Source organism: Canis lupus, chromosome 5, assembly GCF_003254725.2.
Source record: "Canis lupus dingo isolate Sandy chromosome 5, ASM325472v2, whole genome shotgun sequence".
Lineage (NCBI taxonomy): Eukaryota > Metazoa > Chordata > Mammalia > Carnivora > Canidae > Canis > Canis lupus.
The window spans coordinates 8451485-8463644 of record NC_064247.1 but is presented as its reverse complement, the minus strand read 5'-3'; the positions used below and the strand labels follow the sequence as shown (position 1 = coordinate 8463644).

General features: G+C 43.6%; 1 protein-coding gene across 7 annotated transcripts in view; it reads right to left on the bottom strand.

Moving 5' to 3' along the window:
- CDON (cell adhesion associated, oncogene regulated) overlaps window positions 1-11736 on the bottom strand; it is a 99626-nt gene extending 87890 nt beyond the window's left edge. For 2 of the 7 annotated variants that reach the window (XR_007410608.1, XR_007410607.1), the window contains exon 1: window positions 11620-11736. The gene's annotated coding sequence lies outside the window, so the exon portion shown is untranslated. Of the gene's footprint in view, window positions 1-1389; window positions 1489-8212; window positions 8416-11619 lie in introns of those variants that run through there. The other 5 variants (XM_025464986.3, XM_049109782.1, XM_049109778.1 and 2 more) reach the window with 5 other exon arrangements.
- Between the last annotated feature and the right edge of the window lie 424 nt (window positions 11737-12160).

Below are 12160 nucleotides of genomic sequence, written 5' to 3'. Positions count from 1 at the left end.
TGATTAAAAACCCCATTGTGGCTGCTGTCATAGTAACAAATGTGAAATTATTTTAAGACCTAACCACTATGACAATAGATTCTTTTAAAATGCATCCTCAAACACAAAAAGGAATAACAAATAATGACAACTATGTTTGCTAGCCTAATAGGAGACCACAGTTAGTAACTCATAATGACTCAAAATTGGCTTTAGTTAGCCATGGGATTAAAAAAAACACACACACACACACACACAATGTATGATGAAAATTATGTGAAAGACCTATACAGGTCTACAGTCAGAACATGAGTATTGCAATTTCTTTTAAAAGAGAAATCCAATAAATAAATAAACAAATAAATAAGAAATCCAACTAAAACACAAAGCAATCTAAATCATGATGACTAGAGCTTGGAATTAGAAATTCAGGGTAGAATTGCATTGTCTTTATTTTAATCTCAGAAAAGGGTTTGATCATAAAAAATAGAAACTATGCCTCACCATCATAAATGTGAATCAAAAGTTCAGATAAAGAGATCTGAACCATTCTAATCAAACTATAATATGACTTGAAAACATTTGAAGTAGAAGTATCTACTTAGAATTAGGTTTGAAATATACTTTCACCCATCAGAACTATAGTCCTCCTTACTGTGACACTAAACCTGTAATTCCATTTCAGGTGAATATTCAAAATTTAATGGAAGAAATAAAATGAGCTTGTTTAAAAAAGGTGATCCAAAAAAAATAAAAATAAAAAAATAAAAATAAAAAAGGTGATCACAGCAAGATGAACCCATGAGGTAAATCATGGACAGAACCTAACAGGCTGTAGTATGGCTCTACTCAAGAGTTTAATGATCTATCAAGAATGATAAAAGTATCTTCTCAGTATTTAGTAGTCCTTGGGTCTACTGGACCTACTGCTCAGATGCCTGGACACCAAACTGGTATATGAGCTGTCATTAAATCATGGTAACATCTGGGGCGTCTGGGTGGTATGGTCCAGAAAGAAACTTAGCACAAGCCTGCTTGTCCTTCTCCCTCCCTCTCTGCGTCCCCCTAATAAATAAATAAGTCTTTTAAAAAATCACGGTAACATCTAAAAATCTAATTTCACAACAAGAGTGAACAGGGCAAGACAGGCATAAAGACACGCTACATTCAATCAAACTGAATTAACTGGTAACACGATGTTATTTTATGCATGATTATAAAAAAGGATTAAATAGCTCCTTTTCTACATAAGTGTACTGTCACATTTGTAATCACACCCAGACACCCACCGTCATGTGACCATTTTATAAGCCAATCATCAAACTTTTTCAACATATTGCAAGCTAGGTCATATCAGGCCAAATCATAAAGTTTAACTCCACTTTATGGATAAGGATCCCTCATACTCACGCTCACACTCTCCTAGTCACCAAACTGAAAGGAACAGTTTAGGGCAGTCCCGATGGCGCAGCAGTTTAGCTAAAACTATGTTCACTCCCCAATTCTCACTGCCTGTTACTCACTGTGTTGTTATTTTGTTATATACACATGCTGAGGCCAAAACCATGAAAATTAGCCAAAACAAATGGACAAGAAAAATGTCTTACTCCTAGCTTATGATGCTATTTTTGTTTTTATTGGAATAAAAGAGGCTGCCAAGTTCTGATGTCACTAGAGTAATTTCATGGCCTGATGAAAGTAGTATTTTATCCATTAAACATTCATCCCCCTTGCCAAATTTACCTCCAACCAGGCAATGTGTACAATTACTCGTTGAACAGACATCAAATTATAGTAAAATAGAGAATACTAATTACTTTTACCGTGATACCATAAAAAGCCAATAACTCTTAGGCATTTCCCTGGCAAGAGACAGAAGCCAGAATGCACTTTTTAGTACCTATATATCCAAGAGAACACCTGCAATGCTGAGTATTTAAAAAACAGACAACACTTGACATCAAGCTTTCTCTCTAGACACCAAATGTTGCACAGAAGAAAAATACACATTTTTAAATATATTCTTCAACAACTCATCCATTTAAAATGTTAAAAAGAAAACCATTTTTAAAATAAAATTGTTAAAACATCACACATGAATTCTAGTAATTATGTGACATTTAAGTATGTTTTTCTTTATCTAAAGCATTCTTGGGATCCCTGGGTGGCGCAGCGGTTTGGCGCCTGCCTTTGGCCAGGGGCACGATCCTGGAGACCCGGGATCGAATCCCACGTCGGGCTCCCGGTGCATGGAGCCTGCTTCTCCCTCTGCCTGTGTCTCTGCCTCTCTCTCTCTCTCTGTGACTATCATAAATAAATAAAAATAAATAAATAAATAAAATAAAAAAAATAAATAAAGCATTCTTTATCTTCATGGTTTGAAGTTGTGCTCAACATGCAGAATCACTTTAACTGGGTTTTTAAGAGCAGACTGTAGGGATGTCTAGATGGCTCAGCGATTGAGCGTCTGCCTTCAGCTCAGGACATGATCCTGGGATCCCGGGTTCGAGTCCCACATCCAGCTCCCCACAGGCAGCCTGCTTCTCCCTTTTCCTGTGTCTCTGCCTCTCTCATGAATAAATAAATAAGTAAATCAGAGCAGACTGGATGTTGAAATCGCAACGGATCTTGAGAGGACAGTTTAGCATCTTGCCACTCAGTGGGCTCCACTCAACATCATCAACATTATTTGAGAGCTTGCTAGAAAGGGACAATCTTGGGATTCACCCCAGACTTACTAAATCAGAATCTGCATTTTTAACATCCCCCAAGAAATCCAAATCACAGGGACACCTGAGAAGCACTGCTATGGCACTGATTCATTCAGCTGTTTGGGTATTTACTACTTGTTAGGCACAGCACAGCACAAGTAAGAGGGTGAGAGGGATAATCACCTATCAGGGAAATCACATCGTCTGACCTTAAGGAGGAAGATAAGGCTAAGCAGTCATGTAAATAACGATGACACCATACCAGTGCCACAAGAGACAGACACAGTTCTGTTCCCAGCCTGCAGGAAAGAAAGCAAGGTTCATTCCAGTGATTCCAAGTAGCCACAGAAATATCCAACAGGGAAAGAACCCCCATACACCCCACTGAAGACCTGGGCCCTAATAAGTGAGTGAGTGATTCTGGCAGGGGCCTTAGAGAAACTGTTTAAGGACAGCATTCATATGATCAGATTGAGGTTTTAGGACAATCTTTACTCCAGCAAAATGGAGAACAATGGATCATTTGGAGTGTAGGCCAAACCAAGACTGAAGATAGGGAGACGATGTACTACTAACAGTTTAAGCAGAAAAAAAAAAAGTTTGTTTTTTTTTTTTTTTTAGTCTCATATTCAAATTTCCTCTCATCCCCCTCCCAAATTTTGAAAAGAATGATGGAGGGTAAAAAAGTAAAAGGAACAAAGAGATGAGAGAAACCTGCTTATAGCAAAGGAAGGCATGGACAGTTTATGTGTGTACATAAACACAAAACGGTAAAAAAAAATTCAATCTACTATACTTCTCTGTTTTATAAAATAGGGAAGATACTGTTTCAGTGATTCAGGATTCTATCCTCCCTTCAATCATTCTAAATGTCAATTATTAACACACATTTACAGATATAGGATGTGTATGTTGGATTCAATAACTATGGGCCTCAAAAAAAAAAAACAAAACAAACAAACAAACAAAAAAAAACTATGGGCCTCAGAAAATGTCCCAAGTATAGTTTTGTTGATAGAATAAGTCACTAGTATCAGCCTTTTCCCCCCAAGTTATCTCTCTCGAAAGTCAAGTATAGGAAAGTATGGTGGGGGAGTGAAGGCACAGAGCAAAGATGTATATTTATTCATTTTGACGGTACATTTGTTGTAGGAGTGAATAAATAAATGAGCCAGTGGATGGGCCTCAAGGAAATTCTCAGATGTGCACCTACATAAAAAAGTAGCAAATACTTTACTTGTAAAGCATTATCATCTCTGACACGTACACATTTAGAATATTGCAAAAGTCCCAATTTTCTCTTTAAGTATGAAAGATGGGAAGAATATTTGGCATTTAACTTATTAGTGATAAGTAAAGAATTACATTTAAAGGAAAGAGCTGACAAGTAGAGGTGGTCCTCAACTTTAAACTAGGATTAGTTTGAGAAAATGTATTTATTCAATGGCTGTCTGGAATTTTTAAAAAAAAATTTTATGTATTCATGAGAGACAGAGAGAGAGGCAGAGACACAGGCAGAGGGAGAAGCAGGCTCCATGCAGGGAGCCCAATGAGGGACTCAATCCCAGGACCCCGGGATCACAACCTGACATTTGAGCCACCCAGGCACCCCCGTTTGGAAATTTTTTTTTTTTAATTTTTATTTATTCATGATAGTCACACACAGAGAGAGAGAGAGAGAGAGGCAGAGACATAGGCAGAGGGAGAAACAGGCTCCACGCACCGGGAGCCCGACATGGGATTCGATCCTGGGTCTCCAGGATCGCGCCCTGGGCCAAAGGCAGGCGCCAAACCGCTGCGCCACCCAGGGATCCCGCCGTTTGGAAATTTTTAACACATTTTTCTCTCTCCAAAATTACACGTGGATTGGTTATGTAGAATCACTCTTTCATAAAAGCCCATTTCATGGAGTCTTAGTCCTGCAAGGGCCCTTAGAGGTCATGTGGTTCAATCTCCCTTCCACAGTGTCTTCAGCAAATGTCTAGTAACAGGAGCTCATGTCCCCTCAAAAGAGCATTTTCTATCACGAGGCAGCCCTATTGGTCACAGTTCTTCCTCCTTTTGAACCAAAATCTGCATCTTTTGAGTCCCCCTACAGGACAAAAGATGAATCATATATCACTATTTCAACTCTCCCCACCCTCCCCGAAATCTGGGCCACCAGTGGTCTGATTTAAGAAGAAAAGGGGACAACCTAACTCTCTGGGGTCCGGGGGAAGCCATCCCTGCACATGGCTATATGTGAAGAATGACCTTGCGTCCAGGAGTACAACATAATAAGATCTAATGAAATTATAAAAGCTGAAAAGTACAATGTCTCCTGACAGAGAAGCGGCTTGTGTTCAAGCAGAACATCCAGAAAATCCTTCCTTAACATTTCCAAACACAGAAATAGAAGCTATTTACCCCAGCTGCAACCCCCTCCAAAATTAAAAAAAAAAAAAAAACAAATAAGCAGCCTTCTAATTCACTGACATCATCTCGTACTCTTGTTTCACTATTTGGTGAAATAAACTTTATTTAGCACATTAGGGAATTCCAACAACACAGACAGGAATTTTAAACATATAGGCATTGTCTGACTGCAAGTAAGAAGCCAAAACTCTTCTCCGTAAAGGGTATGGTCCTGTTTCTCAAAAACTTTCTGTAGCGTAACAACATCCTACCTCCCCTTTCTTCCACTTTGGGGTTTTTTGTTTGTTTGTTTGTTGTTGTTGTTGTTTCAAAAGAACATCGTGTTGTTCTCTTTTCTTCTAAAAGAGTATCATGCGAATGCCAGGCTAGTGGTTTCTTCTGTACATTTGTAAATATTGATTATGGATTAAATGCTAAGCACAAAAGATATAAGCTACCTGAGATGGCTTTCTCTGCTTTGAGGTTCTCTTCCTTCCCTTCCTGGGTGGCTCAGCCAGTTAAGCATCCAACTCTTGATTTCAGCTCAGGTCGTGATTTTCAGGGTCATAACATCGAGCCCCATGTCAGGCCCTGGGTGTGAAACCTGCTTAAGATTCTCTCTCTCCCTCCCCTCTGCTCACCTCCCCACGCAGCCAGCTAGTACATTATCTCTCTCTCTCAAAAAAAAAAAAAAATTTTAATTTAAATTTAAAAATTAAAAAACAGGGGATCCCTGGGTGGCTCGACGGTTTAGCGCCTGCCTTTGGCCCAGGGCGCAATCCTGGAGTCCTGGGATCGAGTCCCGCCCTGGGCTCCCTGCGTGGAGCCTGCTTCTCCCTCTGCCTGTGTCTCTGCCCGCCCCTCTCTGTGTGTCTATCATGAATAAATAAATAAAATATTTTTAAAAAAAAATTAAAAACGGGGACGCCTGGGTGGCTCAGCGGTTGAGCATCTGCCTTTGGCTCAGGTTGTAATCCTGGAGTCCTGGGATCAAGTCCTGCATCAGGCTTCCTGCAGGGAACCTGCTTCTCCCTCGGCCTTTGTCTCTGCCTCTCTCTGTGTCTCTCATAAAAAATCAAAAATAAAACACATGCACACACAAAAGAACAGTTATCAGTGGATTTGCTTTATGTAAGTGTGATTAAGAGTAATTATATTACCTTCACCCAGTTTTATGTACAAAAATAAGGTCCTGATAACTTTTCTAAGCTAACCCCTAGGATCTGATTGTCAAAAAATTTAGGAAGAAGTGCTGGTTTTTCTCCCCAATGGCTACATACTCAATGTGCCAATAAAATGAACTACTACAAAAGATGCTATAATAATTTTAAGACCGTAAACAGTAACGTAGATGAATCTCACAGACATAATGAACAGTACAAAAAAAACAGATATAAAAGAGCACATACCATATGAATCTGTTTGTATAAATATAGTTTAAGAACAGGCAAAACTAATGTACAGTGAGACTAGTTAGAACAGTGTCTGCCGGCTGGGGGTGGCAGGGTTGTCTGGGAAGGGGCACCAAGGAGCCTGATCTGGGGAATAGTTACCACGCACATGTGCATATGCAAAAACTGAATCTGGCTGTTCACTTAAGTGTCCATTAAGTGTACATTCTTACATTATATGATCAATTAGAAAAACGCAACATTGTTTCCAAACGCCTGTGCAGTTCAACTGCAAAATTAAGAAAACCGTAGCACACCACAACAGCTGGGTGTCCCCACACTGTTACTGGCTTCTGAGAATTCCTTTCTAGCCAGTATTTCAAGGAAATTACTCTGGATCAAAGGAATAAACTAATGTGTCCAGGAGGAATTACTAAAAGTACAGGAGCTAACTCAGAGATGTTTTAGTACATCCTAGCGAAAGATTTACTTTCAATATCCCATGTAATCCCCACGACAGTGGTAGGAGATGCTGTTGTTATCTCCATTTTCCAGATGAGGAAACCAAGACATTGGTCAGGCTCAGTGGCCCGGCTCACATAAAGAAAAAGAGGTGAGCCAGTCTCCAACAGGAATATGTAGCTGAAAAGCAAGCTTTCTGTGTCAAGTTTTTAATTCTGTCTGTGGTGCGATCATCTAAAAATAAAACGGGCCATGCAGTTCTTTTTTTTTTTTTTTAATTTATTTTTTATTGGTGTTCAATTTACTAACATACAGAATAACCCCCGGCCATGCAGTTCTAAGCAACAAAACGGTAAGGGGAATGTATCTCAGTTCAGTCATATAACCTGAACCAAGACAGGCACAGTGCTGACTTCAGTGTTTACTCCAATTCATTCAAGAGTCCTTCCTAGGTGGCTGTCCTGGAGAAGGTATACCCAGGATTAAGGTGGGAAAGGCTTAAATGTAGTCTCTAAAAGGCTTCTTTATTTTCTCAACACTCTGTATTGTGAGGAGAATTTGGTAGAGCACTACATGGTGGCCGGACGGAAAGGACTGTGACGCGACGTGATTTTAATCAGGGACAAAAATACATGAAATTAACCATCGGATAAGCCACTGCATTACGCGTCCGTTGAAAACTAGCACTGGAATCCACGTTCACGTTTAACTCTTCTCGGAATACGGAAATCAATTAACTCTACCCTCCAAGACCCAGAGCTGCTCCTCCTGGAAAAGTACACAAGAAACACACTGGACTAATATCCTGAGAAATGCTTGCATCCAAAGATTATTTGGGGCAGCTGGGGGTGGGAGGGAGGGGCCAGGGCAGGAATGCTTCTCAAACACTTTGCTCCAAAGATTTTCACAGGATATTCCTGATAGACCTATTTTCATTTACTTGCGGCTGTTGGCAAGTCTGCAGAGCAATGCCTTCAAAGACCCTAACAGCCAGAACTCTCAAAAAAAGGACAGCAGGAAAGAGACGTATGTACCCTACATGAATTTAAATTCTCTAAGAATGCAACAAGAAGGCAATAAAATCACATAAAAAACTAAAGAGCACACAACTCGAAGGAGCACTTCATGTCTGCTCCTGAAGCAATCTGCTTCACCTAAAAATCTGATTTTGCTCTCAGCTGAAGGAGTTATTAGAATACATGGGCCCTTGCAGGCAAGACCAAACTGTAACACAATTTCACATCTTTATCAAAAGATCATTCAGAGAAAACTTACCGAGTCCGCGACGTGTGTATGCTTGCGCTTCGGAGGGAAAGCAGAGAAGTGACTTTCTGTACTTACAGTGGCGTTGGGTTCAGTGCTAAGAACACATCCCCACACAGTCCTGCTTGCAAGAAAGTTCTGACTAGCAATCTGCCTTCGGGTTGGGCTTTTCTCTTACAAGATAAGCTGTTAAGTCATGCCTTGATTTTAGATCTGCTAACATATGGAGTCTTCTAATGCAGCCTCTCTCCGCCCCCCTCCCTCCACCGCCCCATCACCACTCGGCTCCCCCTCCCTCTCCACACACACACATACACACATACAAAAAAGGCACTGCAGGGCAGAAATTCCTCAGGTGCTCGCTAATGGAATTCCCAGGGTCCTGGAGCCGCTTCGGGGATCAAGAGATCTCATAGCCCCTGCTGGGGTAAGGAGCAGCGAGTCTGTTCCATTTAATCAAATACAGAATGAATTTTCAGCTCTATTCACTAGCTTGTCTCCCGGGCTCTCAAAAGGCACCAGGCAGCTAGAATCACACACATGTGGCTCTTTTAGGCAAGTATAATTAGTTTGATTTTAAAAAGCCACATTAATAATATCACCTCAGGACCATTATTCAGGGGACAGATGACAATGATACTGTATGTTTTAAGCCTGACAATGGGGGGAAAGAGCACAAACAATGACGAAAACCTTGAAGGATTAAAAAAAAAAAAAACCAACAAACCAGTTTTTCACTTAATTGTAATCCAATATTTTTTTAAATGACATGAAGGATATTCCATACACCATCTTTTAATTTTCACTGAGAAGACTCAAAGCCCTCCCTCCTCCTCAGCCTCTTAAAAGTCAATTAGTGCCATATACACAACAAAAATTTGTAAATGGAATGTTTATAAATAAATGCAATGTTTACATACAATATAAAACCTTGAATAAAAACAATAAAACATTCTCTAATTCAATCCAAGGCAACAAAAGTTGTTGGGGGGGGGGGGGGAGAAGAGGAAGCACTAATCAAAAATCACCATAAAATCGAGTTCTTCAAAGCAATCTATTTAGCAACCAGACTCCAAATTCTCTTTCTAATCTAATTAGTTCCTATTAAGTAGTAAGATCATATATCTAAAGAAAGACTACGTGGTACACAACTCATCTGCTCTCCTGATGTATTGTCTTATCTATCCTTCTACATAGTACAAATGCTAATTACAAGGCCATAGCCAATGTAATTACATGTTATAAATAGCCAATTTTTCAATTAGTTGTTTTTAATTTCCTACCCCAGCCTAATATCACTAAGATCAGGTTGAATTCCTAAAATCATTTCCCCAAGATATGCTTAGACACAGTCACCAATTTTTAGTCCCAACTGTGGCAAAAGAAACATCTCTAGAGAAGAACATTTTTACTTCAACTTATATTTTGACAAACTCATAAATGAAATCATCTAGAAAGCTATGAGGGCATAAGGGCAAAGTGGAAAACAGAAAAGCGGGAGAACTAGTCAACAAATTTTACCTGACCTCTTTAGAGCAAAACCCCATAACAGAGGTTCCTATTCCCACATGAAGCCTCCATCTACATATATAGATATATAAATATATATATAGGCAGATATATACATACCTTGCTGATGGGGGGTGTGGGGTGGGGGTAGAGGGGCCCTATCTTAAAGTGAACTTAATTCCTTTCTTGCAAAGAAGGCAAAGGGTAAGACTGATTTAGAAGCCAACCTACACAAGCTAGATCAGTGTGCTCCAAGTCCTAAGGGTTCTTTGTACTTCCCGGCTTGAGAGTCAGAGCTGTTTAAGTACTTTCCACAGAAGAGGAGGTTGATGAGAACCACAGCAATCAATCAAAGCATCCCAAGTGAGTTACTACACAAACAATAGCACAGTACCTCTAGTAACTGATTTTCCTGGTTGACTAAACTATTCAAACAAAGACAGATTTCCAAATACTATATCCGAGTTTTTGCATGAAAGTTAAACAATATACACTTGTGTGTGTGTGTGTGTGTGTGTGTTTTTATAGAAATATAAATGTTTCTGCTCTACCCACTGCCAAGCACACACCCAGGGCACGTCTTTACAAAATGAAACAGGTTTTCTCCATCCTTCTCATATAACTTCAAGTATGAGGCAGTTTATTTCAACATGTGCATAACAGAAACTACAGTATTTGGTGCCTCTCTGGGTTCCTAAGAATGCTTTCTAGTTAAGCACTAATTTAAAATTTCCAGAAAATTTTTCTTTCATCTTGTCCTAAAAGCTGAACCACGACCCCACCCCACCCCCAATTTCAGCTAAAATAGACTACTTTTCAAAAATGAGCTACAAAATGTCCTAGAATGCTTAGAACTACACTGAGAATAATCCCATTTATTTTCCGGCTCCGCTTCCCACCTTTTCCTCCTTGACACTGCCCTTTAGGTATATGCCAAGTGTCAGCTGGGGAGGCGGAGGGCCACGGTATCAGCGAGGCACAGCGAGGCACGGAAACAGAACTGGCTTCTCTCACTTTTGGCCACTGCCCGCTGAGAATGAATCTCCTGTTAGCTTCGGGTTCAACTTTCTGTTTCTCAAAGTGTCTGCTTTAGGACACACAGAGGCTGACCTTCCGTTGACGAGGTTCCCCTAAACTCTACATCTCCATCGGAAAGCTGCCTTGCCCTGAAGCACCTGCCACCCTCTGGTCGTCCTGACCGAGGAAAGGCAGGCACTTCTGGAGAAGAGCTCCTTTTGCAGAGCCTTCCACCTGACTTGGTGGGGTGAGGGAGAACAATGAAGGCGAGGGCGAGAGAGTCATCTATCCTCCTCAAGTGATTTATTGCTGAAATCCCTAGATGCGGAGAGAAAGCAACAAAGGTCTGGAAGCTGCAGACCGAAATAAATAGCGAGCTGTAATGCATTTAGCAAATGATAATGCAATCCACAGAAAGCTTTACGGAGGGGAAGGAAAAATGCACTCCCTGGGGCTGGGAAGTCGCTGGGTCTGTGAAGGCAGAGAAAGATACATTGTGCAGGACATTTCTCTCGCTTCTCCCCGCACATAAATCACTGTCTCTCGCGGGCGCTCTGCGGGATGGAGGCGAGAGAGGCGAGGGACCCCGCTCCCTCGGGGAAACGTGCTGGCGCCCCCCCTCGCGGCGCCGCCGGCCCTCACCTGCCCCGCGGGCCTCGGTCAGGGGGCGGGAGCGTGCCGCTGACACCTCGGCCCGCCCTCCCTCCCGGCGGCTCCGGGCCCCGGGACGCCGCCCGCCGCCGCCCTCCCCGGAGCGCGCGGAGCCCGGGACCCCCACGGCCGCCCGCGCCCCAGCCGCGCGCCCCGCGCCCCCGGGCTCCCCGGCCCCCGCCCTCCCGGGCTGCGGCGCGCCCCCCCCGCCCCTCTCGGCCGCGCGGACCCCGTCCCCGCACCTCCTGCGCGGCGGCCGGCTCCCAGAGCCACCCCCAGGTCATGCCCCGCGCGCGGGCGGCGGCTGCGGCGGCGGCGGCTGCGATCCGAGCGGGGCCCTCCATGCACCGAGCGGGGCGGCAGGAGCGCGCGGCGCCTCGCACGCCGGGGCGGGGACGCAGGGCCGGGCGGGCGGGCGGGCTGGCGCCGGGTCCCCGCTCTCCGCGCACCGAGCCGCGCGAGCCGGGCACCCGGGACTCGGGGGAGGGGAGCGGGGGGGGCGGAGCCAGCGGGGCGCGCCCCCGCGGCCGCGCTCCTCTCCGCCCAGGCGCGCGGCGCGTCCCCGGCGGGCGCGGGGCCAGCGAGCTGCACGCGAGGAGCGGGAGGAGGGAACCGGGCCGGGGGGTGCGCGCGCAGCCTGCCAGATCAGCGGCGGGGGGGGGGGGGGGGCGGGCCGTACCAACCTGCGGGGGGGGCTCTGCGCAGGACCGTCCCCTTCCCGCGCGCTCCCGGGGAGGCCGCCCCGAGGAAGGTCGAGCGCGGTCTCGGCCTCGGTTTCGGCTA